Below are 25819 nucleotides of genomic sequence, written 5' to 3' on the forward strand. Positions count from 1 at the left end.
AGCTTTTTTTTAATAATTTTTACAAATGAACACGTCAGCGTGCCCTACAACGTATATCCTTTGTGTCGAAGTGCGACGTCAAATTAGGTGGTTCCGTAAAATACATTAAGGGTGTCAAATATCGTGACGCTATTTAGCGATATTTTTGAACCACACTGTTTAAAAACTCTATTTGTAAAAATTGTTTTTATATAAAAATTGTTTTTGAAAAGAGCTAAAAAATAAAAAATTGGTCTGGAAGTCTCGAACGCCGTGTGCGCGCGACCGAGTGGGAGTATGCTGTGTAGCGTTCAGATCGAGTGTAGATGTGGCTAATACGGTAACGGGTTAACAGTTTAACGCACTGATGGAGGTGCTTTATCAAAACTCCCCGAGTAAACTGTTCTTGTTTTGAATGTTCCACGGGCGATCTGTGCTAGCTCGTTGGTGTTATTTTCGTAGAGATTTCCTACGAAGAAAAGATGTCTAAAGCCCTTTTATTTCAGCTTTGGATTCTCAATGCTGCCCCAAAATCTAAAGTTGTAACTGATTCGAGGATCGGTTCTCATAACTAAATATAGCTCTAACATTAGAATCTACAATCTGAGTTGGAGCTGCTTTTATAGATTTTGAGCAATGACGTTCTTAGGTTGTTGCTAGAGGTTACATACATTGCACACTTCTGCCATATCAAAATTCAATCTTGTCGAAAATTAATATCCAACAATATATCTATAATTAAATAGATGTACTTTGAGATCAGAGATCGAGTAGAAAATAAGACACACAATATATATAAGTTTATGCTTCCGATTGAAGTAATACCTTACGTTCTGTGTGAATGCTGATATATATTGATTATATTGAGTATGGGTAATATAGCTAGACCTATTACAATCGAGAAGATTAGATCTAGGTTAATTTAGGGTTGAAATCGTGTATCTCTAATTGCTAAGGTCTTGATTTTGCTTGCCTTGGATTGCATATGCCTTCTGTTCTATCCACGGATGTTTGAGTCCCCGCCTTATATAGAGGTCGATGTATCATCTCGGATCCGTTCGTAGTCGATAAGAAGTTATTTGTCTTGTCGGTCAAGGCAAATCAGATTAATCCGATCTGGGTATTAGTCGTACTCAAGTCGGTTAACCCGATCGAGACCTTCCTAGTATATGTCTTCGAGATCTTTAAGTATACCGGGTCTTGTAGATCTGGATCCGCAATATTCAGAGTTATTATGGTGTACTTCTTATATGCATATATCATATAGTTAGATATTCAACATCAACCCCCTAACTCTGCTTAGTAGGAAGGGCTTCTACAAGTACTCACTCGAGTACCATCAAGTCTAAGCTCGGTCGAGTAAGCTGGATCAAGTTTGCAGTCAAAAGAATCGAGCATGAACAGTCCTATTCCAAATATCGAGTGGAAACATAGTTGGGTCGGACGTCCTGCCATTATTCGCACTCTAGACTCAAAAAAGGCTTGAAACTCGACTTATCAACACCCGACTTTGAGTAGAGTTAAAAAAGAAAACTCCAAAATTTGAAAGGATGTCTGGTCAATCTCAACGATGCAAGAGTTGAAGCTAGGAACTTGAAGCCAAAGGGATCGTTCCTCCTTGCGAGCATGAATTCCCCTCCTACCAATTTTATCATGCGATTGTGGTGTTTGAATCGTTTTTCCGATGTGGTTTCAATGTTCCCCTTCCGAGTTCCTTATCACCATACTTGAGTGCTACCAAATCGAGCTTTGCCACTTGAACCCCAACTCGATTACCATGCTCAATGTGTTTCTCCATATGTGTGAAGCATTCCTCGATATTGTGTCGAGCTTGAATTTGTTCCAGTGCTTTTACCATTTGAAAAGGAATACCAAAAACAAATGTATCGAAGGCTATGGTTTCCAGCTGCGGATTGGGAGAAAGAATTCCTATATCCTAGTTAAGTTAACCACCTCCCGGCAAAAATATTGGAAGAAACATTAGTTTTATATTTCCAACTCCAACCCAGTCAATTCTCCCTTAGTCTATAAGGGCCTCCATCCCCACCTGAATCCGTCCTGGATGAAGAAGCACCGCGAGTCTGGCCACACTACCCATTACTTCAAGAGGATCAATGAACTTAGGCAGAGTGGTTTAACCGGATGGCATGTGGCCAAATACCTCATCAGTCAGAGGTCGAGTCCCTTGGAAGCACGAGATCACTTCTCCTGGGACTACGCTGGAGACAATGATAGTTCCTGGGACACCGCCGAATGTAAGATTTAACTAACATTTTGCTGCTTACATTGCCATAGTCGAGCTTTTTCGAGTGACTCTTTTCTTCTTCTTCTTTTAGCCCTGACCCTGTAGGATACTGCTGCTCGATTGAGCAAACTATTTGCTAAAGAGGCGCAACCATGCTCCAATCAGCCCTACTCCCTTATAAATCCCTGACCATTGATGAGAATTTTCTTGATTAAGAAAGTAGCACTGATTGTTACTTGTATGACCTGATTTGTCTTTTTTATTCTAGGTTCCAGTCTTCCACCAAGAAGGCAACATCCCCATGATCGGGGTCCTTGTACTCAAGGACACCTCCTACTCCAGCGCCAGCGACAAGCAAGGCCCTCGCCCCGCAACTAGTGCTGTCGCAGAGGAAACCAAGGCCATGGGGAAAACATCAGCCGATCAAGAAGCCGAAGGGTCGCCTTGATCCAGGAGATCGTCTTTGCCATTTGATCTGTCGCCCCTTAAGCGCACATAGAGAAGACAACCAATACTGAAATCGAGTCCTTAAGTGATCGTTTATCTAGCTACTACTCTGGTTATCGAGCACATACCAACTAACGTCTGATCTATATGGGTGGCCTTTCTACAGGAGAAAGCCAGAGCCCCTCCTCGACCGCATCCTCAAGTAACCATCGCTCCTGACAACTCGGTAAGAGAGGTAACTCGTACCAAGTTGCCCCCCTTATGTTGGTCATTATTCTGAGCATTTGCTCAATAAGTCCAGAATGATGATGAATTATTGTGGGTGGGTTTTTTTGTAGGCAATGGTTGCCCTAGCTTCGTCTGACGCCCAAGTCATCCCTTCAACACAACCAGTTCTAGCTGCCGGTATGATGAGGAAAAAGATATTGACCAAGAGGAAGAAGTCGGACATCCTTTCGAGCATTCCGGCTACCAAAAGTTCACTTGAGTATTTGTCTTGAATAGAAACCTTCCTTTCTATTCCTTACTATGTCGATTGCAGGTCGTCTCATTTGGAGAACTCAGAGGAACATATGGTTAGCAGTTCAGCCAGTCAGTTGGTTCCATCTTCCCTCGTTGCGCCACCTCCACCTTCTCGAACAAAGCAATGTCCCGCGGATGCACCCGAGCTAGACTCAAAGCTCAAAGCAACTGAGGCACTTGTGACTCTGCCAGCCATTGATCCTTGGGTAGCAATAGAAGCTTGAGCAAGATAATCCGCCTTTGTGCATTCATTATACAACCCATGCTTCGTCTTTTGACTGCGTTAACTCTGCCCCTTTTTTTTAACAAGGCCATGAAGGTGCAAACCGAAGCGGGGGCTGGCATGCTTACAACTGTAAGCGCCCAGGTAGCGATCACTAAAGATTAGCATTCGACGATCGACCACTTTGGCCACCAGAAGGCTCTCGAGGAGAAGGATGTACTGTTAGTCGCTAGCAAAGAAAATTCAATGCCTGGCTTACCTACAGATCACTGGTATATGATTCGAATGCCAGGCAACTAATGTTGAATTGTTTTTGTTTGATTTCCCAGCTCTCGAAGCCGACTTGAAGATCAAACTTAAGGCTATCTCTGAGGCAATAAAAGTCATCAAGTAGAAGGATGAAAGGCTAGAAGAACTTAGGAGTGCTTTAAACAAAGTGGAAACTGATCGGGGCATCATGGCTGCCAGACGGGATTCTGTAGTTGCAGTGCTCCAAAAGCTGAGAGAGCAAACCCTTGACCGTATGAACCAGTCAGCTTCCATTAGTGCCGAGACGATGCTTGGTCTCCTCAAGATCTACAACCCCAACCTTGACACATCGGGGGTGACGGAGGGGTTCGAGTGCCCTGCAGAGGAGGCATTAGATATTATCCAAAGCATCAGGCCCCTGATCCCTGCCTTTGTTGAGTCTTTAATGCTTAGGCTGCCTGATGACAAAAGCAAGGGTAGTCCTTATAGTTGATTTCCTATAGTTCTTAACTTAAAACATATAAAACGTGCCCTGTGATTTGGGGATGTCTTTAACATTACTGCTACTTTACTTGTCTAGCATGCTATTGTCTACTATTTTCTTATCGATGAAATAGAGTTAGCATAAGTAGATGCAATACTGATTAGTACATATTATGACTATCCACGGAACTTACTGACTACATATCCGTTGACACCTGAAAGCTCAATTGTACCATCAAAAATATATGAGGTAGCCCCCGACTCTCTGCTCGATGACTGAATCAAGTAGAGAGTAAAGTCGTAGCATTGAAAGTGTGCAATGTAGCCCCGACTCTCTGTTTGATATGATAACAAGGCAGAGAGTAGATCTGTAGCATCAAGAAATACCCAATGTGGCCCTAACTCTCTACTCGATGACTGGATCGAGTGGAGAGTAGAGCATAAGCAAAAACTCATTACTTTCGACCACATGCTCGAAGGCACCAGCCTCCAAGCATATGCTGCAATTATATCATGGTCATCGAGTGAAGTCGAACAACCGGGTAGGTGAACATTAAGAATCCACTCCTGTTTGTGCTCGTTTTCACCACAACTCCTGATTTGGTGTTCCATAATGACGCAGTATCCCACCGCACAGGTATTGAATGTATCATAATGTCTTGACAACGTTTTGGCTTCCTCTTGACGCACTAGCATGTGAATATAATGCAACCGAGGTGACCTCGAAATGGCAATCGACATTATCGGATCTTACGATTTCGTGTCTATAGTTTGACCCGTTCCTGTGACTATAAATTGAGGGGACCTGAGGCCGTCCGTGTTCATCCCAATCTCCTTACGTTCTTCCTTGCTCATTTCTTAGTAGTGCTCGTCTATTTTGAAACCATATGCCCCTATGGATATCGAGCAATATTTTGTCGCCCTCTTCCTGAGTGATGCACTTTATCAAGATTCTGTTACTCCCTTTTTGGTAGAGCTTGTCATCTACCAAAGTGTATATCTTGGACTTATGAACAATTTTCTCTGCATACGCATCATCGTCAGGGATCTCTCCACCTTCCAGATAGGCTCGGAATGGCGTCATCCAAATTGGCTCACGTTCAAGTAGTGCAGCTTCTGTGTCTACGGGTTTTACCTCGCTGACCTGACCAGACTGTTGGTCAAGTTGGTTAATATCTATACTCAAGGCTGTCGAGATAGATGGTTTAAGGAGTTTTTTTATGAAGACTCCCATAGGTGTTGGTGAACGTGATGAAGCGAGCCCGGCGAGTTCATCGATGGTGGAGTTGTCGCCTCTCCGGATGTTTGTGACTTCCAGCCCTTCAAAATTTTGCTCGAGCTTTCGTACCATGTTTGGATAAGCCGCCATGTTGTCGTCCAAGCACTAGTACTACTTTTGCACTTGGTTTACAACTAGTTATGAGTCCCTTTTCATGAGTAGTCATCTGATTCCAAGTGACGCAGCTATACGAAGCCTGTTCACCAGTCCCTCGTATTCTCTAATATTGTTGGAAGCTTTAAATTTTAATTGAATGATGTGCCTGAGTTCATCTTCCTTTGGAGATTTGAGTACGATGCTAGCCTCCGAGCCTTGAAGCGTGAGAGATTCATCGAAGAAAGGTGTACAATGGTCATCAACAACGTTTGGTTTTGTTTCTTCAACGTTTGTGTATTCGACGATGAATTATACTAGTACTCCTGACTTAATGCTTGTACATGGTGCATAGTCCATGTCGAACTCATTGAGTTTGACCGGCCATTATGCAATTCGCTTAGTAGCCTCCCTATTGCGTATAACATCCTTTAATGGATATGTCATCGCGACGGTGACCGTGCGCTTGGAATAATGTTGTAGCTTCCGGAAAGTCATCAGGACTATGTAGAGCAACTTATATACTTGTGGGTATCGTAGCTTAGTATCGTGTAGGACTTCGCTCACGTAGTAAACCGGCTTCTAGATCTTGACCTTTTTCTCGGGACATTCCCGTTCGACCATTAGGACCGTGCTTACAACTTGTGGGGTAGCTGCAATGTAACATTCTGAGTTTTTAAACATGTTAATTAATTATAAATTTCACTCCTAATTAAAACTTTTTATGATTAGTTAAGCTAACTAAAATCAAGGAAATATATGTATGTATATGAATGTATCTATACTAATATGTATGCATTCATATATGTTAAATGGACTAAGTATTCCAAATTGCACCAAGTTTATTTCTAAATTAGTCCCTGCATGGAATTGGTTCATATATATATATATATATATATTGGTTTGATGTTTTTTGGTTCCTTGTGTGTGGAGAATTAAAATTGAATGTTGAATGTCTCTCAATTTCAATTCTACTCTTAGTTCCCTTCAGCTCAAATCAAATTGGATTCAAATCCCTTGAATACAAATCATCTTCCAAAAATCAAGATCCAAGACCAAATCACAATTCAAATACACTTATTTGAATTGACCTGAATCCCAAGTCAAAGCCAAATTCAAATACCTCATTTGAATTTAAAATCAAACTTCTTTTTTTTTTCCATTCTATCTTGGGCTCAATCTTCCCCACCCCCCCTTCTCTCTTGCTCAGCCCAATCAGCCCGGCCCCCTTTCTCCGTGCAATTTCCGCGCCCATGCACGTGCGTGGACAGCGCAGAGCGTTGATGCCACAGGAAAAGAGATGGGCACCACCCCACCACCTCACCGCCATGCTGCCGTTGATGACCGCGTGATGTCATGCGTTGCACCGTCTCACTGCTCCAGCTCCCTCTAATAAACACTTGCCATGACATAAATTTTATCTTTCAAAATACATATCACCATAGGATTACATGTTGTTATATATATTAATGACAAACGACGTCTTGATATCTAACATGCTTAGGATTGAATATGTCTCCACGGAGACATCGCTTTTCCTCAGAGATAAGATTTATTGTTATCAATGATAACTCATATAACATGAATCCTTGATGGTTGTGAATTCTGTGATGGTTGTGAAATCCTTGATGTCGTGTGGGATATGGTGGGTGATGTGTAAAAATAGGTGAAAACTATTTGGCGGGGGCAGGTGGAGTAGTACTCTAGATGAGGATGCTCGCATGGGCTTGAGTTATCTATGTGATATTCATTGTCAGAAGATATATGTCCTGGCCGTTTAAGGACCGAGTCATTGCACCGTCATGCTTACTCACCCCATGCAACCATGCGTCCTAAATGGGAAGGACTTAACTTCTCCTTTATTGGACTAAGTTGGGTATCACACTAGGAGGCTAAGAGCAGCGACCAGTCAAGTGGCTATTTGTCCCTCTGTTTGAAGATTGCTAGTACCGACCTAGGCTTAAAAATGGGACTGACCTTCAGTACATGGTCTATAGCGCTTGGGGGTAAATCTCGTAGAAAAGCTCAGCAGAAAAGGTAATTGGAGTGTCTCTTTATGATTCACTCCTCCGCTTACAACGGTTGGAGGCTAAGCATATCACGTGGATACAATGTACAACCTCTATAGAGTGTAAATCTATTCGAATAGTCATGTCCACGGTTATTAACATGCGACAGTAGTAACCATTTTGACTAGACTTCAGGTGTGTATGTCTTAATGAGTGAGTGTGTGAACTAGATGTCCTTGTGATAGGTTGCTGGCTCAATTCGCCAAGATCTATGTAGTACTAGAGGTACACCAGATGTGATGATAGGGACTGTGGAGTGAGGTGTAGCCCTCCCAGGACCGAAAAACCCCATATATAGCTTGTTACTTGGTTTTGAACAATTTAAACTGTTTTGAAGTCAATCATAGATAATATAATTGAATATCTGCATAAACTACTTTACGCTTAAAAATAAACCGTAAAGCCCCATCCTTGAATTACCCCTTTATGCATCTATCAAAACCTTGAAGTAGTATAGGGCTTGCTGAGTACCTTCCGTACTCACCCTTTCTGTCATTCAGATGAGAAAGTTGATGCTGACTTCGCTGGAGGTGAAGGTGAGGATGAAGAGTAGTCTTATAAGTCATGTTCGCACCCTAGCTGCTTGTGGCTTTGGATCTTTGCTTTTCGCTGTATTTTTGTTGGCCGTTCGGCCAAGTTTGTAATATATTGTATGGTTTGTAAACCTTTTGTGCTCTAAACCTTAATACTTATGTACAAAGTTTGATTGTGATACTACAATTGTTATACTGTGTGTACCAGCTACTTGATCTAGGGACTGATACGGGGGGCACAGGAGATCCCGGGTATGGGGTCTTACATGCAATGTATAAAAAGAGCTCCTCTTCGTTGTCAGGCGGGGTTAGAATTAACAAAGACGACAAATACCTTTTCAAGTCTTGAAAAGCCTGCTCCGCTTCCTCCGTCCACTCGAACCAGTCGTGCTTCTTCAGCAACTTGAAGAAAGGCATCCATCACTCGCCCATCTTAGAGATGAATCGACTGAGGGCTGTTGTGTATCTTGTCAACTTTTGAACCTCCTTCAGTGTTCAAGGTGATCGCATCTGGTCGAGGGCCTCGATTTTACGCAGATTGACCTCAATGCCTCGACTTGATACTAGGAAACTGAGAAGCTTGCTAAACATAACGCCGAATGTGCACTTCTCGGGGTTAAGCATCATATGGTATTCTCTTCGGTTGTCAAATCTTTCATTGAGGTCATCAATCAATGCATCTTTGGTTCTAGATTTGACTACAATATCATTAACATAAGCTTCGATATTGTGCCCGATCTGAGGCTGTAAACAATTTTCAATACACCATTGTTAAGTAGCATCAACACTATTCAAACCAAAAGACATCTTTACATAAAAAAAACACCAAAGAGAGTAATAAAAATAGTTTTTCCTCATTTTGTTTTCCCATGCTAATTTGGTGATACCCCAAATAGACATATAGAAAACATAGCAATACGTAACCCACCGTAGAGTCAACAATCTGGTCGATGCGAGGAAGAGGAAAAGGATCATTAGGACAAACTTTGTTTAGGTCAATAAAGTCGACAAGAATCCTCCACTTGTTTAGGAGTTTTCTGACCTCCTCCTGGATGGCTTGCTTTCTGTCTTTCGTGAATCTTCACTGCTTCTGCACCACAAGTTTGGCACCAGGTTCCACAGCTAGTCGATGCACGATCACCTCTCTACAGACTCTGAGCATATCGGACGATTACCATGCGAACACACCTTGGTTTGCCCAAAGGAAAGTGATGATCTCAAATTCCTATTTGGGGTCAAGGTTGGCCCTTATCTTGACTGTCTTGGCCTACTCAGAAGGGTCGATGGGCACTGCTTTGATACCACCATCAGCCTTCTTGTCCTTGGCACTGTCGTTGGTCTCACCCTTGGTGGAGTCGTCAGACTTGGAAGTATCAGTGACACTCAAGAGCTTGTAGTCCTTGGCACTGTCCTTGCCCTTGGCGGCGACGTGACACCTCTAACGCTTAGACTCTATGTCTCTTGAGGTAGTTGCCATTTCGCAGAAGTGCTCGATCATCTCTAGGCTCTACTTGTCATATTTGACTACTGCACATTGATCTTCCTTGAAGATTATGACCCCTTTGAGATATGAGATTTTGACCGCTTAGTACGCATAATGCATCACGACCATGAACTTGCCCAGCATTGGGTGGTCTAGGATCATATTGCACGTCATCTCTAGGTCCGCAACATCAAATGTCAGCTTCCCTGTACAGAAGTTATCAGGCGTGCCGAACGTGACCGATAAATCGATCTAGCTAAGAGGCATGGTCAATGAGTTTAGAGTTATACCATGGAAAGGTTCAACTCCTGCCTTGAGCTCCGACCTTCGGATTCCCATCTTTTCTAACGTCTTAGAAAAGATGAGGTTGAGCAAGCTACCCCCATCAACCAATGTTTGAAATACCTTGATGTTGAGGATAGTAGGCTGGACCACAACCGGGTATCGACCCGGGTGTGGAACCACGGCTAGGTTGTCGGCCTAATCGTAGGTGATCGGAACCACCGACCACTTGAGATATCGGGGAGGCCTAGTTCGAGTCAGGTTAACCTCTCTTTCAATCACCATGTACTGTCTCTTGGATTCATTCATTGCGATCCTCCAAAGATGTGTGCCAAGTTCTAATCGGCCTCGCAGAATTCAGGCTCGTCATCATCAGTGTCCGGCTTGGCCTGTTTGCTATGATAGTCAACAGTAGCAGTCTTGAGCTTCTCTTCAAGCTTCTTATTGATAACTTGACACTCATCAAAGTCATGCTAGTTGGATTGATGAACAGGACACCACTTCCCGCCACCATGGCTCTCACCCTTGTTGTCTCTGGTGTTGCATGACTTACTCCTCTCGACTGTGGCTACGATCGTATCCGGACCCTTACGTTTTTTTGCTAAATTTGCTCTTCTTCCCCTTGTTCTTTGAAGACTTGGGATTGTCTTTGTCAGACTGAGGGTTTTTGACGTGTTTGTGGGCTTCAACATGCTTCGCAAACTTATCGACCAACTCAAAGTGTTCCTTGACTGTCTGGATTTTTTTGGTGGCCAGCTTCTCGACCAAATCTCTATCCTTTACGCCTCTCTTGCAGGCGATGATGACCGACCAAATGGAGATATCCGGGATCGTATTATACCTGTCGCTGAACCTCCGGATGAATTCTCGAAGAGATTCATACTTGTCTTGGTTTAGCTGATGGAGATCATCTTCCATTCACGGGCGCTCGAACATACCTTGGAAGTTGGCGAAGAACTGGTCCTTCAACTCGGCCCATGATCAGATCGAGCTGGAAGGTAGGTTCAATAACCAAGACCTTGCAGGTCCATCGAGGGCAGTTAGCAGGTAATTGGCCATTACCTTGTTGTCACTGCTAGTTGCTCGAATAATAGTTGTGTAAATTTGTAACCACTCGTTGGGGTTAAGCTTCCTGTCGTACTTTTGGATTAGCCCCATTTTGAACTTTTTGGCCCATCGTATTGATTGGAGCTCGGGTGCGAAGGCTTCGCAACCTCCGTTGAAGTCTCTAGGAGGAAATAGGGGAGGATTGTCATGCCTGTTCCTTCGAATAGGGGAGTCACGTCAACTATCCCGTCCTGGGGATCTGTGAACGTTATGATGATGATCGCCTTTACAATGCTCCTCACGATGGTTATTGATCACCTCCCGTAAGTCGCACCTGTCGTAAGGGATGCGGTTCCTCAGGTCTTCCTGATTCCTACACCTATGGATGGAGCAGCTGCGGTTCGACCTGCAAGGTTGTGCTCGAGCTCTACCATCCGAGCTTCTTGTTTGTGACCCCACTACTTGGGGATGTCCGCGTTCGTGGTTCCTCAAACCAACGCCTTGCCGGTTGGGGTGTCTTTTACTCAAGCAGCCTAGATCTGAGCTGCATCGAGTAAAGTCTTCAGCTGGTTGACCATTGAGGTTAAGGGATTCATCGAATCCAACTCGAGGAAGGATCTTAGGATCTGATGGGCACCCTTGACGTTGGCCTCCGTAGTGCTAAAGATACAAATGCCAAGGCTTGGCTGTGGTCGATCCGACGTCGCCCCATGATTTCTGTTCCGAAGGAGTTCATTCCCCAATCTTGGAGCCATTGTCGATGGAAGCATCACCTGACCAAGAGGCATCTCCATAACAAGTCGACATCGAATATCAAGGTTCACTTGACTCTTCACGGTCCGTCGATGGCGGGCGGTGTCAGGGACTTGCAAGGCTCTGGCTGTAGACATCCATAGCGGTAATTCTTAGGCGATACTGGTATTTTGGGCAGCGGTCGCTGCTATTGGATCCTCAGGGATTCTTGCACTATTGTTTACCACGGCATTCGGATCTCCTATGTTCTGGTTAGCGGGTAAACCCTGGACTCCTCCGGTCATGAACACGAATCGATCCGTTCAGTAGCTCTGGCCATCGATTGAGTTATCGTCGCTACTCTCCTGACCGTCACCATCACTATCAGTGTCTATGAACCGTAGAACGCTAGGCTCCTCAGGATCCCAGTCGAGGTGTTCCACCACCTCGTGGTATGTGTTCAATGAGCTAGACTCAATGATACCGGTGTGGATCAGTCCACCTTGATCGTTCCAGCGGTATGCTATAGTTCCAAAAGTGATATCGGATCCGGCAGGAGGTGATGCGAAGATGACTGGCGCCAAATCAAAGTGGTCGTTAAAGCCGGTGTCGAAGAATCCAACACGGATGCATACTTGAGACATGATCGATCCTGAAAAATAGATGAAGGTCCCTACCAGGTGCACCAATTGTCGAAGGTTAGTGTCCGACAAGATATCTGTAATTAGATAGGGATACCTTCGAGATCATGGATCCGATAGGAAACAAGACACACGATGTATACAGGTTCGGGCCCCTGATTGAAGTAATACCCTATGTCCTGTGTGGATGCTACTCTATATTGATTATCATGAGTATGAGCAATGTAGCTAGGCCTATTACAATGGAGAAGACTAGATCTAGGATAATCTAGGGTTGAAGTCACCGAGTATCTCCAATTGCTAGGATCTTGATGTTGCTTGCCTTGGATTGCGTATGCGTGGATCGTTCCATCCTCTCCCTCAGGGGTTTGGGTCCCCGCCTTATATAGGGGTGATGTATCATCTCGAATCCAGCCGTAGTCAATAAGGAGTCATTTGTCTTGTCGGCCAAGGCAAATCAGGTGAATCCGACCTAGATACTAGTCGTACTCGAGTTGGTTAACCAATCGAGGCCTTCCTAGTATATGTCTTCGAGATCTCCACGTATATTGGGTCCCGCATATCCAGAGTTATTATGGTATACTCCTTATGCGCATAGAATTTATAGTTAGATATTCGACAAATTCAAAAACTATGATGCCAAATAGAAACAGTTTTGCTCAATGAGCTTATTCAAAGTCATAATCCAGAATATCCTCTTGAAAACCAAATCTAAGACAAATAGATCCTAAATCAAAAAACCTCGATTAGTAAGTACTACACGACTTTCAACTTACAATCTTACAATGATTTACATGAAACTCAAGATACCGAGTACCACTAATCCACTACGCATATCGTAGTTGATCGCTAGATACATGTTAGATGGTTTTTTCTTCTAAATTAAATTAGGACACTAAGTCTACTACGACAACCAATGACACTTCTACTAGACCTAAAAGCAAAACTTGGGTGGGGGAAGCTTCGTTCCTAGAATATTTCTCTCCCAAACATGACATGTTGTATTTTGCCAAGTCAATGCATCCCTCTCATCCTTCTAAGGGCAACATGGCAACTTGGCAGTTTGCCATTCAAAGTATACAAAGTGATGAATCATCAATTGATGATGATTAAAAAAAGGTGATGTTATTTTTCAGTCGCCTGAAATCAGGCGTTGTTTCAGCCGATCTATATCAGTTGTAGGATCTTGATCAGATGGCCAGAGCATCGTCTTCAACCTCCCACCTCCTTTCTCTCTTTGCGACATGCTCCCTCGCCCTACCCACCTCCACCCATCTTCGGTAGCGCTCCATGCCCGTTGCCACCTCCATGGCTGGCTGCTGAGCCACATCCTTGCCTCCCTTGTCACCGGCACCGCCTGTCCTTGGCCTCCCATGGCTGGCGGCGTCCCCATCACCCTATCTCCTCTGCTGGGCTGGCCTACCGCATGTCGACCTCCCTTTAAGCCTAACAGCAGACAAATCCCCACCAAAAAGCCACTGCCACCAAACCTGAAGCTCTAACCTTGAAGGTTGCCATGTGTTCACACCCATCACGTGAAACCTCCTCTCGAGATTTCAAGCACCTGAACTCTAGGAAGCGTGTTAAAAAAAGACCAGCTATTGAATGATGGGTGATGCTAGCGGAAAATGTCATTCTTCCCTACCTTATTTCAGTGTTACAATGGATCATGCCTTGAACCAGACGAATTCTAGTACCCCCCTTGTTTCATAATTCGATCCGTCCATCATCCGTGCTAGTCTGAGCGTTGAGATTCTCGTCCCTTGATCTCGGTTGTAGCAACAGTCAACCAGCGCAGCAGGCCCTGTAGAAGCCCGAAGCTGCAGCCATAGGAGCAGCGCACATAGAACCGTTTACGTGCATTGAGCCCACGGCTGAAAGCGATGTGAGCAAAATAAAAAGGCCTAGCTCAGCAGCGAGCCAACTCGCCCATCAAAACCTCCTCCTCGTCCCACCCTTCACCACTGGACCAGCATGGTCTCCCCGCGCCCTGCGCTCTCCTCCGGTTTCTTCACCTTCTGCCCCAGCTTCCCGACCGTGTCGCCGCAGCCCTCCCCGTGCCTCCACATGCCGCCGCCCCTTTTCGTCTCCTTCTCCCCCTCCTCATCCACTGTCGTCGCCGTCGCCACGCCAGACCACACGGCAAACTCCTATGATGTCCTCGGCCTCCGCCTGGGAGTCAGCGCTCGTGAGATCAAGGCCGCGTATCGCCGCCTGGCCCTTGCTGTCCACTTGGACGCCGCCCCGCACCCCTCCGCCGAGGACTTCGTCCGTGTCCATGCCGCATACTCCACGCCCTTCGACCCCGAGAAGCGCGCCAGCTACAACCGCCACCTCCTCCTCTCTGCCGCCACTGGCAATCGTAGCGCGCAGCTGGCAACGCTCGGCCGTTAGCCCCCGTTCCCAGTCCACCGCCGTCGGACGTGGGAGACCAACCAGTGCTAGTGACCGGCCGTGACGTGATAGCACGCTTCTTCGCTGCAGAAACTCCGACGCGTGCGACTGGAGCGGCCCCTCGCTATTTCTGCGGGCTGTGGGCCACGGAATCTTCCAAGTGATCAGAAATGCAAAGATCCCCACGGCCATTGGGCTCACTTGTGGCTGGGTGCTACGCTTCTAGAAGAAATGGTCTAGCCTTGCACGCTTTTGCCACCTGTAAAAAAGCTGAAAATTGTATGTCCTCTGTTTGAATTATGGATGTGTTTTTTTATATAAAATTTTATTAACTCTTATCATGATAAGAAAATAGATGTGTATGTATGACTTAGCGTGGTGATGCGCGATAAGAAGATAGATTAACCTAATACTACTAGTACACTGGAGATAAGGTTGATGGCCAAAGTAGTAATGGAGTTAAGGTTCGAGAAGAAAGCGATTTTTTCTGTCTCTTCGAATACTCTTCTCCCCGCGGTGATTGCGGAGCGGTGGGAAATGAAATTATCTGTCTTCTTGCTTACTCTTCTTGCGTGGTGAATGCAGACGTGGTGCGCAGTTTGTGGAGTCTGTTGAATGCTTCCAGAGACAGAATGGCTTGTTTTTCTTGGAGAGAGGGTCTGGATCCATCGTCCAAGTCGTCCCACGAGCGGCTCGAATGTGTACAACTTCTTCGAATCAATCCGGTTCCTTTGCTAGTTTGCGTCTCCACCCCATGTGCTGAATTCTGCCGATTTGCAGTGTTGTGCATCCCCGCATGAGGATTTTTTTTATTTTAGCCATTTTAAAATTAATATTACAAAAATAATATATGAAACATTAAATTTTCTAGAACGAACTCATTTGATCACGCGTATGGCATGACTCACCACGTAATTATGTTAATGTATATGATGTGATCAAGTTATGAGTCACGTCATGTACTTTTGTGTGATAAAAAGAACCATGTTGCAAGACGCTGGGGTGGGATGTCAGCGTGGTCACTTTGATCACGTCACATATGTTGGTGACTAAATTATGAATCATATCATGTATTTTGGTATGATAAAAGATACTGATTCTTGAAAATTTAATGTCACACATATTGTTTTTAAAAATATTAGTTAAAAAAAGATTAAAACAAAAAATCTCCGGCGTGATATGTGCTATTTTTATGAGAAATACCGACACTGCTCAGCAGTTGTTACTTGTTGCATAAGCTTGGTGCTACTATTTACATCCTTGTTTCTTTATCCAAGCAGCTTTCGCCCGGACGGACTACTACGTTAGTATTGCTGCTGATACTGCAGCACGAGATAGGCCAATCGCAGATCTGTTTCGTTCCTGTCAGCAAGCAGTTCGGCAGTCACTATCTCACTTCATTTTCCGAAGCACCTCTGAGATAACTGGGATGGTAAAAAAAAAATCGATGCTAGTGAGCTACTTAAACTTAGCTAGCTAAAAACTTTATTTAAATTAGCTCATAAGAGATTGGAGCCAAGCTCAAGTCTGACTTAAAACTTGTAAATTTAAATGAGCTGAACTCGAAAAAAAATAAGCATTGAGAGAGAGAGAGAGGACGTCTATGAGATTTTATTAAGAGAATATCATACCTTAAACCCGAATCAGCTTAATAAAATTGTGCTCGACAGATCGTTAGCACCATAAGAGACTCAGCTCAGTCTAGCTCAAGGCTCACGAGACACTTTTTCTATTCAACTAGTCGACCGTTGGAACGTCGCTGATGGCCCATGTTGCCTAGTGCATATATTTGCAATTTTTAATTTAAAAAGTAAAGAATAAAAAAATCTCAGTTTGCTTGGCCCAGCTCAGTTTGTTTGGATTCCATGAACCGAATAAGGGAACCTCTGAAAGATTTGATATATATATCATTTAGGAACTGTATTTCGTGTTTTAAAATCAAGCTAAGAGGATTTATAGTCTATACTTTTGGGAACTATATTCAGTATTGTTAAAACCAAGCTAAGTGCTGAATTTTTCATGGAATGGGTTCTCTGTTGCTCAAGCCTTAGTATGTAGAAATTCATGTCATCCTACTTTCACTCCGTGTTCTGATAATTCTTTACTTGACTCTTTAAACTTTGCTAAGAACCACAAATTAGAGTTTATTTTTGTCTTGATTCTTGTACATTTGTCAATGACTACAAAATAGAGTTCTTTGATCTAGACATAAGCGAGTTATTAGGGGTTGGTGGATGGCTGCATATATCATGTGTGTAAAGGCACCTGACTAAGTAATTTCTCCCATACTTGTTGTAAGAACTCTTTCTCAAAATTTCATACGACTTCTATATCAGTCTCTATATCAAACAACTAATACTCATAATACAATAATTATGACAGTATCATCAAACTTCGTATATAAAAGTATTAAGGTTACAGAGTTCAAAAGTTCTACAAACCATAATGTATAATATAGACTTGGCCTAACGACCATCAAAAGCACGATGAAAATATCTACCCAAAGCCACATATAGCTAGGATGCAAACGTGACTACTAATTATATTCCTCATTCATACCTTCATCTCCAACATAGTCGGCATCTGGTTTCTCATTTGAAAGATAGCAAGAATGAATACGAAAGGTACTCAGCAAGTCCTATACTATTTCAAGGTATTGGTAGATGTATAAAAGATAGCTGAAGGATAAGGCTTTATGTTTTAGTTTTAAGTGCAAAACCGTTTATGCAGGTATGCAGTATGTCCTCTACTATTAACTTTTAAAGTAGTTTGAAATAAGATAACCAGGTAACAAGGTATATCTGGGGTACACCGCACTCCATAGTCCCTATCATCATATCTAATATACCTTTAGTGCCACATAGCTCATGACGGATTGAGTTAGCAACCTCATCACACGCACATCTAGTCCACACACTCACTCGTCAAAGATACACACCACGTGTCTAATCAAGAGTGACCATACTTTCGCATGTCCATGACTGCGGACGAGGCTATTCGAATAGATTTACACTCTACAGATGTTGTACATTGTACCCACACGATATGTTCAGCCTCCAACCATTGCAAGCAGATGAGCGAATCATACAGAGACACTTCAATCACTTTCCCTTACCAGGCTTTTCTACAACACACCCTAAGTACGAAAGACCTAGTACTAAATGGCAGCCCTATTTTTAAGCCTTTGGTCAATTCTCGAAGCATTCAAACAGAGGGCTAGATAGTAACTTGGCTTCTCGTTGCTCTCAGCCTCTTGGTATGATACCTAGTTCGGTCCGGTGGTAGAAAAAGCCTTGCCCATACAAGACACATGATTGCACTGGGGTGGCTAAGCAAGACGGCGCAAGATTCAATGCTTAACGATTAGGGCAGGTATCTTTTGGTAATTAATACCATAGAGGTAACTCAAGCCCCTAAGAGCATCCACGACCGAAGGACTATTCTACTTGCCCCTGCTAAAATAGTTTTTAGCCACTTTACACACCACCTGTCATATCTCACACGACATTAAGGATTTCACAACTATCAAGGATTCATGGTATATGAGTTAAATTGATAAACAATGAAGCAACATCTCTGAGTGGATGTATTCCACTAGCGATATTTTCAAAGAGAATGTATTCCATCCTAAGCATGCTAGATAGCAAGTCGTTATCCGGTGTTAATATAGTTAATGACAGGTAATCCTATGATGATATGTATTCTGGGTGATGACATTTAAGTCATGACAAATGTCTGATAGGATTTAACTACTGCAAATAGTTTAAATAGCACAATACATAGCACATGCTATAATAAGTCATGTTTTAAGATGATCAATTAGATTATTGCAAAATATAGAATTAAAATGATGAATAAGATAGGACTTGCCTTGTCTAAAGTCTTCCTCTAAGTCTTGATCATAGTCAGGATCCTCTGGGTTCTCCACAAAATCTTCCGGTTCTGCAAATATGATTACAATCAATAATGGACCACTAGAGAAGAACCAAATAACACTAAATAGAATACCAAAATAACCCTAATGGATATCACACTATGATAGAAAGATAGATCTCGAATTTAGATGAATTTAGGTGAAAGAATCGTCTAAATCGGAGTCAAAATGGAGAAGTTATGACTCACAGAAGATTTAATCTAAAATTAAATCGAGAAAATATGAAAATACACTATTCATAGGTGGAACCCACTGAACAGTACTGTGGGCACACTAAATAGTAGCTGGTGGGACCAGTTGTATAGTAATCGGGTTAGGGTGGATTGGGCTCGGGTTTTGGGCCTCGGCCTGGGTTGCACAGTAGTCGGGCCATTGGAGTCGAGTTGCTTGGTTCATGGGCTACGATAGTTGGGTCGACCCACTGAGCTAGCCCACTTGGACTCAGCCTCAGCCGCTGGGCTACGCCAGTAGGCCGCCCGCGCATGGGTCGAGCCACACCAACAGGCCAGAGCGGCCTACTTCCACGCTCATGTTTGTGGGCGCACCGGTAGAGCGAGGCGATAGCGAGAAATCACGGCAGCTTGCACCAGAGTGCTCGTCGGAGTCGCGTTCCCGGTGAGGACTTACGATGACGAAGAAATGACAGGCATCTATGTGCTACGAGGAATTGGTCTGGGGGCTCATCGATGGCAGGCAATGACCGTAGTTGGTCAAGGCGGCGACAGAAAAAAATGGGTGGCACCTCTCCTCTTCTAGCGCGTTCTGGGTCACCTGCAAGCCTATGGCTAGGTCTACGTGGGCTAACATGGCATGATGGCCGGCTCAACAAAGATGGATTGGCACCTGCGGTGACCATGGTACGGTGACATAGAAGAAATCCATGGCTGCACATCGTCACGCGAAAGGGAACCATAACAGTGATGACATGCTAACTAGGAGGGGAGTAAGAAGGCCAAGGAAGCTCATCGAGCTCAGGAACGGTGAAGGGTAGGACGACAGATAGCAATGTGACGTTGCTGTGGTAGCGACATTGCTCTTCTCTGACTCGGGCTCTTCCCGTCAGGCTCCTAGATGATGGAGGGCGGCACGGGGACAGCGGGGAGCTCCTGGTACTCCTTGGCTGCTCAGGGGGGGTGGCAACGATAAAGTTGTGGTGGTGGAGTAATGGCGACGGTGGCTGCGAACTGGGAAGAAAAGGGGGGAAGAGGGGGGCCTAGTGTTGTATTTATAGAGAGAGGGAGAGCACAGAGAGGCAGCAGGGCGGTATCGTGCTGTCCTCAGTAGAGATGGCAAAGGGTAAAATACCCGCGGGTAGATGATATCCAGACCCGTACCCACGAGTGGATTTCTAAACCCGTGTCCGCGCCTGTTACCCATCACGGGTAAGAAATGTTACCCGGGCCCGCCACCTGCGGGCATCTCATACCCGCGGGTGCACCTGTATACCCGTCTGCTAGGGTAATTGGAGCGAGTTTGTGAGTAATTGGAGCGGGTTTATGGGTAATTAGAGCGGGTTTATATACCTAGTGATGATTTGGACCTACATATAAGATGATTGGAGCGGGTTTATGGGTTTACGGGCACGGGTATGTATTTTTCTTGCCCGTGACCTTTTGTCCATCGGGTTTATGATCAAATCCGTACCCGTACCCGCGGGGAAACATTGAAACCCAAACCCGTACCCGTCGGGTTTCTTATCTGTGGGCACGCGGGTAATTCCTACCCGTTGCCATCCCTAGTCCTCGGTGAGCAGGACGACGGTGAGGCTATGCCTACCCTAAATCGCGCGGCATGGCCGCTCTGCGCCGGCCATGTGCATGCGCGGTTGCTAAAGTCACACGGTGTCAGGTGCTCGAGCTGCATGAGAGAGCTAAGAGGGAGGGGGGAGCGAGAGCGCGAGCAAATTGCTGGCGCATTCAATGCGTCGGCCATTGCGGTGGTGATCGAACAGCACGACACAGTGAGCCAAAGGAGGGAGACAAGCGCCTAGTCGGCGGGGCTTGCGTGTCAGCGAGCGACAGCGGGCTAGAGTGCGTGCGTGGCTGCGGGGCTATGGGGTGCAAAAGATGGGCCGGTGGGGCGCGCCTGCAGCCCAAGCGTGGGGAAGGAAGGCCGGCTGAGCCGGTTTGCTAGGCCGCTCAAGGAGAAAAGAAAAGGAGGTGGCCCGAGAGGAAAGAAATGAATTGGAATTGATTTGGGGTAAATTCAAATGGGAATATTTGAATTTGGATTCAAATAATATATTTGAATTGTGGATTTGGATGTGAAGGTCTGACTTTTAGAAGAGGATTTGAATTCAAAGCATTTGAATTCAATTGGATTTGAGCTAAAATGAACTACGAATAGATTTGAATTTGAGAAACATTCAATTCAAATCTTCTCTCAAAGAACCATAAAAATAATAAAACCAAAATGCATATGAATCAATTCAATGCAGGGATTAATTTAGAACTAAATTCGGTGCACTTCGGAATACTTAGCCAAAATAATACATTTGAATACATATTCAAATATATATTTCTTTGATATTACATTGGTTTAATTAATTACAATTTTTTAATTTAAAATAAATTTTGCTATATTCTAAAATGCTAAAACTTGGAGGGTTACACTTGTCTGCTTATATTCCAAAGATTTCCCTACTCGAGGTTCTTATACATTCTAGTACGTCATCTGGGGCACTGCAAAGTTTACCATGTATCCTATTTTAGATAAAAGGGCCAGTCAGTGTGGTGCCATCTATTAGTTTAATTGGAAGTGCGTGATAACTGCCAAGAAAGAAATACTGTAAGCATCATGATTCTGAAATTATGTTGTTCCATGAATCTTCTCTTTATCTCAACATATGTCCGTTCTCATTGCCTTTTCCACCTAAGTACAGCACACAAATACGAGATGTCTATTCTTAAGCTAATGTGTACGTGAGTTGCTGAAATAAAAGTATATTAGAAATTTTATTGTTCCCTAATTGTTATCTCATGATAAATGTCAACCGCACATTATCTTGTCGTCATGGATCGAAGTAGACTGCACAAAACATGAAGATATAGCTGCATTTTTTTTTTCTTGGACTCTTAGTTCTTGTTTAGTCTTGCTGAGCTTCTAATTGACCACCATTTCCTTACACTTTGCAACAACATTTTTTCTTTCTGTGCGGTCAACCTTTTGACCAATCTCTTTCTCGTCCTCATGGGCTGGGTGTTGTACAATTGATTTTCATTTGGGCCGATTGTAGTCAACATCTGAGCCGTCAAGTTCTGCCATCATGTGTTTTTGCACCAGCCTTTTAATTTTTTTGTTGTAAACTTTTGTACCGTATTGGTTTCTCTGTAGTTCTTCTTTATCCTCTAAGTCATCTTCTATTACAGTATATATCTCTCCAACAACATAGCAAAGTCTTTTAGTCCCAAGCAATTTGGGGTAGGTCATCTTGATTAATTACCATGCTAGAGTTTACGTGACAAAGATTTTGTTATATCCACTTTGATTCATTATAATTCTGTTGCTATCTTTCTATTCTTCTTTCACTCTTAATAGTGAGCTAATTTTGAAGCAGTACAGCATTGTTAAATGTCTTTCTGCAAGGAAAAAAAATGATTTGTTAAATAGTATAACATATTTGAAAATGTATCTGTTCAAGCATCTTTATAATTGGCTCTCGGTTTAATTGCTTTGTTATTCTAGTATAATCCCTCTTTGTCAAAAATATTTGCTTGCAAATGTTAACCTGAAAGCAAGGAAATACGGTTTCATGTCCATAAATTTAGTGGTAGACTTATTCTTACTCTGATAAGAGAAGTTCAATCTCGTGAATATTTAAAGATGACGGTTTGGCACTGATCTTCCTTGCTGAAGATTCTACGGGCCTAATCTTCGCAAGTAATCCAGTTCCATCTCTAAATTTAAAGACTTCACTATTTTAGATAAATTCAAAAAATAATAATTCACGACGTATCTATGGTAGCGAACTCCAATGTTGTACTACTGAAAAATATTGGATAGGCCTTTCACCTCCTTTGCCTTTTTTTATAGGCCAGGGATAGCAATCTTGGCGTATTGTTGATTTCAGCCAGAAAGTAGTCTTCCGATCATCAAGCAATCTTCTAATCATCAGATGATTCGGCTAAAAAGAATATGCAGCTGGAGACAGCCATCTGCCCCGTATGCTCTGATAGTCTGAGGCCATCTCCAGCCGTTATTTTAAATTTTCTTTCTTAAAAATACTATTACACCATCCTTTATCACTATTACACTATTATACTGTAGCGCACTGTAGCACCAAGAAGGGAGCTGTCAAAGATGGTACAGTAGACCTTAAAATACTGTAGCACTGGAATCTACGAATTAGGAATTCCGTTGGAATTGGCGGCAAGGAAGCTTTCTGCAAGGTGGTTTGTCGTGTGGTTTTGATGGCCTATTTGTTGTGATAGGTGAATTCGACATGTTATGTTATGTTTGTATTGTGTCTGTGTAGTGTTTTAATATAAGGGTTTATTTGGTAAAGTTTTATCTTCAATAATTTTTAAAGTAGGGCTGTAGAGCTGAGAATAAATGAGAGGTGTTTAACTGACTCATCTTATTTATATTTTAAATTAAAAATAAATATTTAAATCAGTTTATATTAACTTATAAACACTATACATGAGATGAAACTAGAAGTTGGACCCTTCTAAATATGACCTAAATCGTGACACGTTTGAATACTCGATGTCTTCACTGGTTGGATATATTCCTTACAGGGTCCAGTTTCTTTACCGGTAGGAAGACTCTTACATAGAGTCTAGTTTCTTTACGTGAAGTCATGTTTGACTGGTCGTATTGGATCTTAGGGCTATTATTTGACTCATTAAAATCGATGGCATAAATCTTTCTCTTTTTTACCCGTTAATATGGTAATTTCTAGGCTTTGAGAGTGAAGGAGGTGGCTACTTTTAACTTTATTATACTAATATAACTAGTAATATTTCTCACGCTAATAACATGGTTAATATCGCTACAATATTTTGTTACTATAATATTTGATTAAAAATTAGTCTCATTTGGTTTTTTACAAAATTAGTGTCATTTATTTACAAAACACATAAAATTAGAAAAATAGATAAAAATTATTTTAGTTGAAGAAAAAATTATTTATGCTTCAAATTTGTACATGAATCATATATATAAATTGGTTCGATTTATTTACATTTTGATCAACTGCCAAAATCACGCGTCAAGTGTAGGCAGCCCAATCAAAATGTAAATAGGTTTGCCTCGCCGGTGTATTGTGACTTGCTTGCTGCCTGTTTGACGCGACGACTTTGAACTACACGATATTTTTTAATCTATTATCTTAGTATGAATTTTAAAAATCATTATTTTTATTATAAATTTTAGCTATTGATTAATTGCATTATACATAGACTCTTTATTTAGGTATTTGATTTTTATAATAATTTTATTTTTTTAAGACTATATTTGATATGGATCTTTCTTTTTTCTCTTCTAACCCCAATTTTAATTATTATTTTATTTAGGCTCTTTATTTAAATATTTTGCTTCCTAAACCATATGTAAATCGAACTGCTAATTTTTCATAACTTTAATTCCGAATTTAGCTATTTATTAATTGTATTTGATATGGACTCTATTATTTAATCTAGACCGTTATATATTCATAACAATAAGTAGTCTGGATATTTTTTCTTTTTTTAATTAACATGATAATTTCATAACCTTAAGAGTTAATGTAGTGGTTCTTTTTGATATTCAAATAATAATATAATAGATATATAATTTGATAATTTATGCACTTTCTTAGGAATATAGAAAATTTTTGACCATATTTGGTTCAGCTTCAGGTAGCTTTTGCTACTCAGAAGCACAAAGCTTAACTAAACAGTACGTTTCTACAAATAGCTTCTGAGAAGTAAAATTTGGCAAAAGTTGTCATTATTACTAGGAGCCAAAAATTAGTATGGAGGAGGTTTTGTAGCTTGTGAGGGATGATGTTCTGAGGGGTATTACATATATTATACATTTGATCCGCGTCAAAAACCAATTCAAAATTAGTTTTTCTATAAGCAGCTTTTGGAAAAGTCTCAGTCTAACCAAACAGGCACTTTATGCCGAGTTTGGGCAGAGTCGAGCTTTGGTAGTGCTTTTTTTTTTAAATTTTAAATCTAACATTTTTAATGTGCTAGTTCAACATTTCGAATATACTAGTTTAACATTTTAATTATATTATTCCAACATTTTTGAATAAGATATTGAAGTAGTTTTTCTAAAATGTTGAACAAGGTTATACAAAATGTTGAATATAGTTTTTCAGAATGTTGAGTGTATATAAAAAACACGAAAATAGAAATGGGTAAAAAATGAATTACTAATAAAGTTTAGAAAAAACAGAAAAAGAAAAAGAAACAACCTACCTGAGTGACTAGACTGTGTGCCTTTTGTTGGTGAGCCTTGATGGGCCGCGTACCCGTGAACTATGGGTAGCGCGCATGAGTTCCACACACACTGCGGTCCTGTTCGCTCCACACAGTTGCCAGCGCTCCTGCTGCTTCCGGCGTCCCGCCCGCCGGGCAAAAACATGATGGAGCGGCGTCGCCAGCGCTTGTCTCGCTCTTGGTTTTTGCGGTGGCTGCTGAACCCTCGTGCCTTGTGCGTTGCAGCTCTTGGTTTTTGGTTTTTGTGGTGGCTGCTGAACACTCGTGGCTGCTGAATCACGGGAACCGATCGAGATCCAGAACCAAAAGCAGCATCCGACCGTGCGGCTCTGTCGGTCAGATGTTGGAAAGTAGTGGGCGAGGAAAATTCCCTGGGGCCTGGAGCTGCTGGAGGGGCGCCTCACCAGTCACCAGCTGGGGGATTCGCAGCCTTTTAGCCTGTCACAGCTCACGGAAATCTTAATCGCCTCGGGATACAATTATAATACAACTGTTCTTAATTCTGCTCTGTCAGGTGGCAACGTGGAGTCGTGGACTTTGTAAAAAATGTTTTTTTTCGTGCGATCAGGATCGAGAATAAAAAAGGTATGAATTTCTTTTAAAATGAATGATCTTCTCATTTTATCATCTAACGCATATTAAAAATCAATAGCGAAAACAATCAGAGATCTTCTCCTTTTATCACTCAGAGTATTAAAAACCAATAGCGGAAATAATATCGAAGAGAATCAAGTTACTAAAAAAATATAAAAA

At 42.6% G+C, this 25819-nt stretch overlaps 1 pseudogene; it reads left to right on the forward strand.

Moving 5' to 3' along the window:
- The first annotated feature begins 14281 nt into the window (after window positions 1-14281).
- Window positions 14282-14752, forward strand: LOC133914802 (chaperone protein dnaJ 11, chloroplastic-like; annotated as a pseudogene).
- The last annotated feature ends 11067 nt before the right edge of the window (window positions 14753-25819 follow it).

The sequence above is a fragment of the Phragmites australis genome, chromosome 4, assembly GCF_958298935.1.
Source record: "Phragmites australis chromosome 4, lpPhrAust1.1, whole genome shotgun sequence".
In the NCBI taxonomy this organism is placed as follows: Eukaryota; Viridiplantae; Streptophyta; class Magnoliopsida; order Poales; family Poaceae; genus Phragmites; species Phragmites australis.